We start from the raw sequence: 10,784 nt of genomic DNA, 5'->3' as shown, positions 1-10,784 counted from the left end.
CAGAAAATAAAATTTTAAAATAAAAAAATAAGCCGGCTCTAGTAACTCATGCTTGTAGTACTAGCTAGTTAGGAGGTTGAGATCTGAGGATCATAGTTTAAAGCAAGCCTGTGGAAGAATCTCCAAAAAGCCAGAAGTGGTACTGTGGCTCAAGTGGTAGCCTTGAACAACAACAGAAAAAAGCTCAAGGACAATGCCTCATCTCTGAGTTCAAGCCCCATGACCAGCGCCCCCCCCCCCAAATAAAAAGCCAGGCACTGGTGGTTCATGCCTGTAATCCTAGCTACTCAGGTTGAGATCTGAGGATTACAGTGAAGACAGCCAAGGAAGAAAAGCCAATGAGACTCATCTCCAATAAACTACTAAGAAAAAGCCAGAAGTGGTGTTGTAGCTCAAGTGGTAGAGTGCTAGCCTTGAGCACGAAGAGGCTCAGGGACAACACCCAGGCCCTGAGTTCAAGGACCGGCAAAAAATATAAATAAAAATTTAAATAAATCAAGAAACAGCATAATTAATGCTAAAAATCTTTAGGTAAGATTGATGGAAAACAATAGGTCACAAGATACCACTGATTTTTTGTTAATTACAAAAGAACAATAAATGGGAACTTCAGAGAATCCTCATCTTAACCATGACCTTTACCAAGAATGGTCAACTGATATCATGTGCCTCCTGAGGTGATGGGATAGATATGAAGGACACACTAACATAATATTATTGTAAGTATTTTAAGTATTATAAGTACTCATGTAAATTATTATATAAAGTATTCATACATAAGTATTATAAGTATTCATGTAAAAAATGTCTTAATCTAGCTGGGCACTGGTGGCTCACCCCTGTAATCCTAGCTATTCAGGAAGCTAAGTGAGGATTGAGGTTTGAAGCAAGCCTGCAGAAAAAGTCTATGCGACTCATATCTCCAATTAACCAGCAAAAAGCCAGAAGTAGAGCTGTGGCTCAATTGGTAGAGCATCACCCTTGAGAAATAAAGCCAAATGAATTGGTAGAATATCACCCTTGAGCAATAAAGCCAAATGAGAGTGTGAAGCCCTGAGTTCAAGCACTAGTAACTGCACAAACACACCCAAAAGTTTGAAACTGGCTGGGCACCAGTGGTTCACACCTGTAACCTTAGCTACTCAGGAGGCTGGGACTTGAGGACCATGGTTCAAAGCCAGATTAGGCAGGAAAAACCATGAGACTCTTATCTGCAGTAAGTACCAGAAAAGCTGGACGTGGAACTCTGGCTCAAGTCATAAAGTACTAGTCTTATTCAAAAAAGCTCAAAGACAGCACCCAAGCCCTGAGTTCAAGCCCCAGGACTGACCAAAAAAGTTTGAATTAGAATTAAGACCTAAATTGTAGTTAACAAAAAAGTTGAACCCATCCAGGTTTGCACAGGCCAGAAAGGTTTTCCAGAATGCAGGATTCCTGCTTGCTAAAACAGGAAAAACCAGGAGCCTTGTTAACTTACAATTAGACAAATCCACAATGTGGAACAGACTTGGCCTCCAAAAGGTAAGTGCCATGAAAAGAAAATGGGGAAACTGCTCTAGATTAAGACTAACGATACACAATGCAACATGTGAATTGACCCTAATAGACATTTGGAGGACAACTGAAGAAAGTGAATATACACAGCATATTCCAGTACATAGGTGTAACAGAATAACATCACTAAGTACACTGTTTACTTCAGCTGCATTTGTTTTTGTAACAAGGCTTCTGCATGAAGAATGTGGCACTCTGATCCTCACTATGCTACAAGCTGTGTGCTTCCACGTGAAACGTCAAATGTCGTGCAAATAATGTTTTTGGAAGCACAGGACTATAAATTACTTGTCATTAGTGATGATTAATTTCCTTTGCTGAGATTTTGGTATTATAGATTTGTAGAAAAAAATGTCCTTATGCTTACATATGCTATGTATTTAAAGGGGAAATGTCAAAATGTCTGCAACTTGACATTCAAATAGTATATTAAAGAACACATACACAGGTACGGGGTTGGAGGAATGGGCTCAATTGTAGAGTGCTAGCCAATGAATGAAAATGTCAAGTACCGAGTCCAAGTCCTGGTATTGGATCTGAAGAGAAAAAGACAAAGAAAACACATAGAGGTAAAGCAAGAAGGCATAATAACATTTATTGAATCTTTGTGGTGTATATACTGGTGGCCAGTGAACTAGTCTCTCAATTTTCTCTAATGTTTGAAGTTTTTCATAATAAAAATCAATGGAAGAACATACAAAGGAGACAAAAAAATCAGTAATATACACAAGACAATATGTTGGAAGTGATCTGAACAACTTAGGGGGTGGGGAGAAGGAAAGTAGGAGAAAAATGAGGGAATAGGAAACAAGTTTGACAAGAAATGCACTTATTACCTTATATAACTGTAACCCCTCTGTACATCACCTTGACAATTAGGAAAAAAAATCAATGGAAGCATATTTTTTTTGTCAGTTGTAGGGCTTGAACTCTGGGCCTGAGCACTGTCCCTCAACCCTTCAGCTCAAGGCAAGCACTCTACCACTTGAACTACAACGCCACTCCTGGTTTTCTGATGGTTTACTGGAGATAAGAGTTTCACAGATTTTCCTGCCTGGGCTGGCTTCTATGATATGTAAGCAATCCAAATATTCATATGGATCAAGGAAATAGAAGAGGCAATCCAAAAATTCATATGGAACAATGAAAGACCCTGAATAGCAAAAAACATCCTTAACAGAAAGAACAGTGCTGGAGGAATATCAATACCAAATTTCAAACTCAACTACAAAACCATAGTAATCAAAATAGCTTGGTACTGGCACAAGAAGAGACCTCAAGACCAATGGAATAGAACTGGAAATCCAGAAAATAACCCACAGACCTATAGCCACCTAATCTTTGATAAAGGAGCTAAAAAATATATAATGGAGGAAAGACAGCCCCTTCAGTAAATGGTACTGGAAAAATTGGTTAATCACCTGTAGAAAACTAAAGCTAGATCCTTATATATCACCCTACACCAGTAGCAACTCCAAATGGATCAAAGACCTCGGAGTCAAAGCAGACACCCTGAAAACATTACAGGAAGGAATAGGAGAAACCCTGGGTCTCTTTGGCACAGGCCAAAATTTTCTTAATAGAGACCCAGAAACACAACAAATCAAAGAAAGGTTGGACAAATGGGATTTCATGATATATGCAGAGCTTCTGCATGGCAAAGGACATAGATAGCAAGATCAATATAAAGCCCACGGATTAGGAGATCTTCACTAGCATACAATGGATAAGGGTCTTACATCTAAAATATATATGTATATTAAATCCCCCAACAACAAATCCTTGATAAATAAGTGGGCTAAAGACTTAAAGAGAGGGGGGCTGGGAAGGTGGCTCAGTGGTAGAGCGCTTGCCTTGCATGCTTGAGGCCCTGGATTCGATTCCTCAGCACCACATAAGCAAAAAGAAAAAACCCGGGAGTGGTGCTGTGACTCAAGTGGTAGAGCAATAGCCTTGAGCTGAAGAGCTGAGGGACAGTGCCCAGGCCCAGAGTTCAGGCCCCACGACCGGACCCCCCCCCCCAAAAAAAAAAAGACTTAAAGAGAGGGGCTGGGAAGGCGGCTCAGTGGTAGAGCGCTTGCCTTGCATGCATGAGGCCCTGGGTTCGATTGCCCAGCACCACATAAGCAAAAAGAAAAAAGCCGGAAGTGGCACTGTGGCTCAAGTGGTAGAGCGTTAGCCTTGAGCTGAAGAGCTGAGGGACAGCACCCAGGCCTAGAGTTCATGCCCCACCCCCCCCCCCCCAAAAAAGACTTAAAAGAGAAACTTCTCTGAAGAGGAAATAAGAATGGCCAATAGACACATGAAGAAATGCTCAACCTCCCTAGCCATAAAAGAAATGCAAATCAAAACAACATTGAGATTCCACCTCACTCCAGTTAGAATGGCTATAACCAAGAACTCTAATAACAACAGGTACTGGAGGGGATGTGGCCAGAAGGGAACCCTACTGCTTTGTTGGTAGGAGTGTAAACTTGTTCATCCACTTTGGAAAACAGTATGGAGGTTCTTCAAAATACTTCACATAGAGCTCCCCTATGACCCAGCATTCCAATTTTTGGGCATTTACCCAAATGATCACAAACAAGAACATACTAAAGCTACCAGCACAACTATGTTTATTGCAGCATTATTTACCGTAGCTAAGATGCCCCTCAGTAGATGAATGGATCAAGAAAATGTGAGATACATAGATAGATAGATAGATAGGTATAGATATAAGAATTCTATGCCTCCATCAGAAAGAATGACATTGCCCCATTTGTTAGGAAATGGAAAGGCTTGGAAAAAATTATATTAAGTGAAGTAAGCCAGGCCCAAAGAAACATAGGTCCCATGGTTACCCTTATTTGCAATAACTAGCATATGTCTGGTACAAGTAAAAAAAGTTCAAAAGCTATGTATATATGAGCAGATAAGATGAAGTTAAGCAAAATGAACCCCAAGATGGGGACACAGTGTTTTTTTTCTTTCTTGCTATTGTTTCTAACATGTTTATAAGGTACCATGTGATTTTTTTTTTTTGTTGCTTTGTATGTCCCTCCCCCATGGTATAACCCCTGTTTTCACTGTATTTGATGTTGGTATAATTTAGGGAAGGAAAGGGAAAAAACAAAATGTTTAAATAGGGATACAGGTTGACCCATTGTAACAATGAGATATACAAGACACAATGTTGAAAAATGAACTTTACAATTTAGGCGGGGGTGGGGGGGTGGGGGAGAGTATAGTTGTGGAGGTGGGAGGGAAGAGGTGGTAGGGGAAAAACAAAGGAGGAAGCAACAATGCTTAATAAGAAATGTACTTATTACCTTGCTCATATAACTGTAACCTCTCTGTACAGTATTTTCACAATAAAAAGTTATTAAAAAACAAATATTCATATGGAATAGAAGACCCTGAATAGCAAAAACAATGCTTAGCAGGAAGAACAGTGCTGAAGGAATATCAATACCAAACTTCAAACTCTATTACAAAGCTTTAGTAATAAAACCAGCTTGGTACTGGCACAAGAATAGGCCTGAGGACCAATAGAAGACCCAGAAATGAACCACAAACCTATAGCCACCTAATTTTTTATAAGGGAGCTAAACACAGGATGAAAGAAAGACAGCCACTTCAACAAATGGTGCAGGCAGAACGAGCTATACACGTGCAGAAAAATGAAGTTAGATCCTAATACATTACCCTGAACCAGAATCAACTCCAAATGGATCATAGAACTCAATGTATGATTGGATAGCCTGAAAATATTACAGGAAGGAATGGGGAAACACTAAGGCTCCTTGGCACATAGTGAAACTTTCTATAAAGATTCCGAACCACAACAAATCAAAGACTGGATGAATAGGATTGAATCAAACTGAGTTTCTGCATGGCGAAGGACCTAGCAAGCAAGATAAATAGAAGCCCACAGAATGGGAGATCTTTACTAGCTATGCATCAGACAAGGGTTTCATATCTAAAATATATGTAAAACCCCCAAAAACAAGTCCTCAAAGAAACTACAAACCAATTAGTAAATTGGTTGAAGACAAAGAGATATTTTTCAGAAGTATGAATGGTCAATGGACACATGAATCGATGTTCCAACATCTCTGTCCATAAAGAAAATGCAATCAAAACAATATTGAGATTCCACCTCACCTCAGTTAGAATGGCCATTATCAAGAAAACAAACAGAAGCTGATGGAGATGTGACCAAAAGGGAATGCTATTACACTGCTGGCGGGAACTGTTACTTCCTAAAAGACTAAACAGAGCTTCCCTATGATCCAGCAATCCCACTTCTGGGCATCTATCCAATTGAACACAAATCGGGATACACTAAAGCCACCAGCATGACCAGGCTCATTGCAGCATTATTGATATGAAATCAACCCAGATACCCCTCGGTAGATGAATGGATCAAAAAAATATGGTATATATGCAAAACGGAATTCTACGCTTCCATCACAAAGAATGACATTGTCCCATTAGTAAGGAAATGGAAAGGCTGGGAAGGTGGTTCAGTGGTAGAATGCTTGCCTCGCATGCATGAGGCCCTGTGCCTCAAGTGATAGAGTGCTAGCCTTGAGCTGAAGAGCTGAGGGACAACGCCCAGACCCAAAGATCAAGCCCTATGATAGACAAAAAAAAAAAAAAAAAAAAAAAAGAAGCAAATGGAAAGACTTGGAAAAAAATATACTAAGTGAAGAATGCCAGACCTAAAGAAACACAGCCTGCATGTTTTCCCTCATATGTAAAACTAGAATGTGCCCATAAATCTTCAAGTAAACTCAATGGATAGTAAAAGAAATAATTACACCTAGACATGATTAATTAAACAGCAATATAAACATTCAGACACTGAGAACAATGGAGGATATTCTTAGGAGAGGATCTCAATAGCTAGGTTCATAAGATCATATAAATGGTTGCTTATGGAAGTGAACTCCAAGAAAGGAAAGAGGTTTTTTTATTGTTTGTGGTTCTCTTTTTTTCTTTTGTTCTTTCCTTTTTTCTTTCATTTATTTCCTTCTGTCACTGTTTTTATTTCTATATCCATTGTCTTGTATGTAAGTTTATCTGATTTGGGGAGGGGAAAGGAAAGCACAGAAACTATGGAACAAAGGGTGAAACAAAGTCAGCAAGTGACACTCACTAGACAGTATGTTGGAAATGATCTACATGAATTGTGTGGAGAGGAAAGCTGAGAGGGGAAAAACTGGGAGAGAATGAGGGTAGGGGTGACACTTTTCAAAAGGAAATGTACTTATTACCTGACTCATGTAACTTTAACCCCTCTGTACATCACCTTTACAATAAACTTTTTTTGGGGGGGAGGGGTCCGGTCGTGGGGCCTGAACTCTGGGCCTGGGCACTGTCCCTCATCTCTTCAGCTCAAGGCTAGTGCTGTACCACCTGAACCACAGTGCCACTTCTGGCTTTTTTCTTTTTTGCTTATGTGGTGCTGAGATATCGAACCCAGGGCCTCATGCATGCAAGGCAAGCACTCTACCACTAAGCCACATTCCCAGCCCTACAATAAACATTTTTTAAAAGATGCTTTATACTCACAAATTCACATGATGAATTTAAATCCCTTTGTATAACTTAAATTTTTAAAAAGGCTACTTTTTCTCCTCTTCCCTCCCTCTGCCCTTTCCCCCTCCTCCTCCTTACCCATTTCCCCTTCCCTGCCCCAGGCCATAGCATGGGTGCCCACCCCTCCTGAAAACAGCTCCCCACTGCCCGTGGCCACTTCCACATGCTAGATACACCACTCAAACGTCTACCCCAATTTGCTCCCAGCACCATGGCCAACTAGCCTACATTACTGCAGAGGTAGCCTATAATCCCAGCAGCCCCCGACAAAATAATTAGAGATTCCTTGGCTTTGTAAGAAAATACTAACAAAATGGTTCTTTTGGCATAAAAGGAGGTTCAGCTGTCTAGGGATTGAAATAAAATTGCTTTATTGGAGCTTTTAGAATGACTGCACAATGGACATACTGAACATCATTTATTGTGATAAAGAGAAAGTACATGTATCTGTATATTACACTGCATGTGCAACTCACTTGTGCTCAGTGTTCTTAAGTTACCCATTTGACAAAGATGTTAGCAAGGCATAGGCAAGTGCCTCTAGCTGATTCTCATGAGAAAACCATAGGCTTTCAGCGCCAAGTGCATGCCATTGAGGGTTTTTTTGGCCCAGAAGAAGGTTGTCAAGGGCTGAGAAAGTGACTTAGTGGTAGAGTACTTGCCTAGCATGCTTGTAGCGCTGAGTTCAATTCCTCAGTACTATATAAACAGAAAAAGCCAGAAGTGGCACTGTGGTTCAAGTGGTAAATCGCTATCCTTGAGCAAAAAGAAGCTCAGGGACAGTACGCAGGCCCGAAGTCTAAGCCCCAGAACTGGCAAAAAAAGAAGGTTGTCAAACTAGCCCACTTATGTGCTATGTCTGCAAAGAATAAGAAATACACCAAGGTCACAAACATCCAATATTGGCACAAGAAGCTAACCAGATCGGAGCATCAATTTTAGCTATGGCTCATTGCAAAAGGACCTTCACTGAGGAAATCTCAAATTATTCCAGGAAATTAATTGTAATTGTACAGCATATTGAAGGAGGAGAACAAATAGTGGAAGATGGAAGTGGAAATGGCTCACACAGACATGTACCAGATACTGTGGAAAAGGCCAATCATGTGTCCACATTTATTTTTCTGATCTACATGAAACTCTATGTTGTCAGGAAGAAATGGCTCTAAGTGTTGTTGATGCACATGTCAAGAAAAATTGATCTGGCTCAGACAGCAAGAAGCAGATATGACTATTTTGTTGTTCCATGTTTCAACAGCATGTCTCTATGGTGAAAAGACTTTATAGTAGGATGATTGTAGACTTGTCTTGGCAAAGCAGGAAATTACAAGATTATAAGAAACATTGCAGAATCTGCAACAACACTTTATAGAGGATACAGATCATACTCAACTAGATGCCAGCATTCCTGTCACTTTTACCAACAACAATAGAGTTCATATTGGACCCAAAAGGAAATTAGAGTTGTTACATTACATTTAGATGGTGCTGGAAAAACTACTATTTTATTTAAGTTAAAACAGGATTAGGGGCTGGGAATGTGGCTCACTGGTAGAGTGCTTGCCTAGCACATACAAAACACTGGCTTCAATTCACATAAACAGAAAAAGCTGGCAATAGCACTGTGGCTCAAGTGGTAGAATGCTAGCCTTGAGCAAAAAGAAGCTCAGGGACAGTGCCCATACCCTGAGTTCAAGCCCCAGGATTGGCAAAAAAAAACAGGATTAGTTCATATAGATCAGTCAACAATTGGTTTTAAGGTGGAGCTGCAGAATATAAAATCAAAATTCAGGGTTGGAGATATGGCTCAGTTGGTACAGTGCTAGCCAATGAGTGAAAGCATCAGGTATGGAGTCTGAATTCCTGGTCTCAGACCTAAAATCTAAAATTCACTATTGAGATGTTGGTGCAACACACAAATGAAGAGCAATTTGGAAATATTATTACCTTAATACCCAAGCTGTTGTATTTGTTGTTGACAATAATCATAGAGACAGAATTAGTGTAGACAGAATTAGTGAATGACACAGTGAACTTTCAAAGTTGTCAATGGAAAAAGAACTATGGGATGCTTTCCTCTTGATTTTTGCTAACAAACAGGAGTATAAAGGATGGGCACAGATATGTAAGAAATGCTCCTTGAATTAATGCACCTCATGAACCAAGCCCTCCATCAGCCATCTTGAAAGACAAGGCTAAGTAGAGAAATAGACTTAGGGTTAAGCCCTACTCCTGGGTTCTTGCCCTGCAATGGGATGATGAGAGCGCAGACCACAAGGTAGGAAGAAGGTTTGAGGATGAAAATGGGTAAATATGAATCAACATCACAGCTGGACAGTGGCAGGGGTCAACACTGAGCTCTCCAGATGGGCTTCCTCTTACTCGTTATGCTATCTAGCCAGTGCCATGGACAAGAAAGACCAGGCCCCTATGCAGGACATATTCTACTTCTCTGTGGAGGAGGAATTAGTCCCTAGATTGTGACAGCAGTTGACCGAGGCCACGGTCTGGAATACTCAGGTTACCTGAAAGATTGGGAGAAGATGTCATGTCTGGGGATAAAAGGTTATGACCCAAAGCTTGCTTCTTCCACCTCCCATGGAAGTCAGGCACACAGACACTGAGGTCATCCACCTGAGGAAAGGTACATCTTTGTCCTTTGAAGTATGGCCAGATGTTTTGCGGTCTGCTTCGAAAATCCAGGAAGGCAGCTTGCTTGACCAGGTTTATCCCACACCCATCATCCACAGTGTCAAACAGTCCAGCCACATCACACAGCAGACTGTTCCCATCACTGCACATCCATAGAAAACACAGTCAAAAGGACTTGACCTAGAGATTTGCTATGTGCCAGAAGCCCATTGAGGCAGCCTCAGTAATGCCCATATATCAAGGGGTCCAGACTGAGTAGAAATTCTTTAACCAAAGCAATTGAGTCCAAATATAGAGACACCACCTTTGTCTTCTCATTTGCTCACCATGTGAACATTGAAGAGGACTAAAAATGAAAGATAACCACTGGCCCCTTTCCCACCAACTTTGATTCACCATGGGCTGCTTTCGCTTACTTACTCTTTAGCTCCCCTCATCATGGAGTCCATTATTCCATATCTCCTCAGGTGAAGTATATCTCCTTCAGGTCACTATGACTCTATCTGCTCATCTCAGGTATGTCAGCTCAAGTCTCCTTGTGAACTCAGAGTCCATTTTGTCCTTGTCACCTCAGCTCAAGTCCTTGTCCTCCAGCTCCTCTCAACTGAACTTTGTACCTTCAGTTTCACCTCTATTCAGTCTCCTCCAGGTCACCTTAGCTTCAGTCTATCTCTTTCAGAGCACCTCAGCTGACTTTGTCCCCTCCAGGTACCTCAGTTCAACTTGTCTCCTCCATTTCAACTCAGCTGGGGAACTTCTGTTTCAGCTTGCCTCAGCTGATTCTATCTCCTACTGCTCAACACATTTTTAGCCCTTAAACTCCATGCCATCTCAGCTCCAGTCCATGTCCTCCAGCTCACCTTGGCTCCAGTTCACCTTTTCAACTCAGCTCAGCTTGAGTTTCCTCCAGCTCAACTCAACTTGAATCTTACCTCCTCCAGCTCAAGTTATCAGCCTCCTCATCCCTCCTCCCATGCACAAACATGTATCTA

The 10,784-nt window shown here is 41.0% G+C and overlaps 1 pseudogene; it reads left to right on the top strand.

The window, feature by feature from the left end:
- The first annotated feature begins 7,538 nt into the window (after positions 1-7,538).
- Positions 7,539-8,669, top strand: LOC122110453 (annotated as a pseudogene).
- Positions 8,670-10,784: the final 2,115 nt, after the last annotated feature.

The sequence above is a fragment of the Dipodomys spectabilis genome, unplaced genomic scaffold, assembly GCF_019054845.1.
Source record: "Dipodomys spectabilis isolate Male_0828 unplaced genomic scaffold, ASM1905484v1 ptg000077l, whole genome shotgun sequence".
Classification (NCBI taxonomy): domain Eukaryota; kingdom Metazoa; phylum Chordata; class Mammalia; order Rodentia; family Heteromyidae; genus Dipodomys; species Dipodomys spectabilis.
Note: the sequence above shows the minus strand (reverse complement) of the source record. Positions and strands in the feature narration are given on the sequence as shown.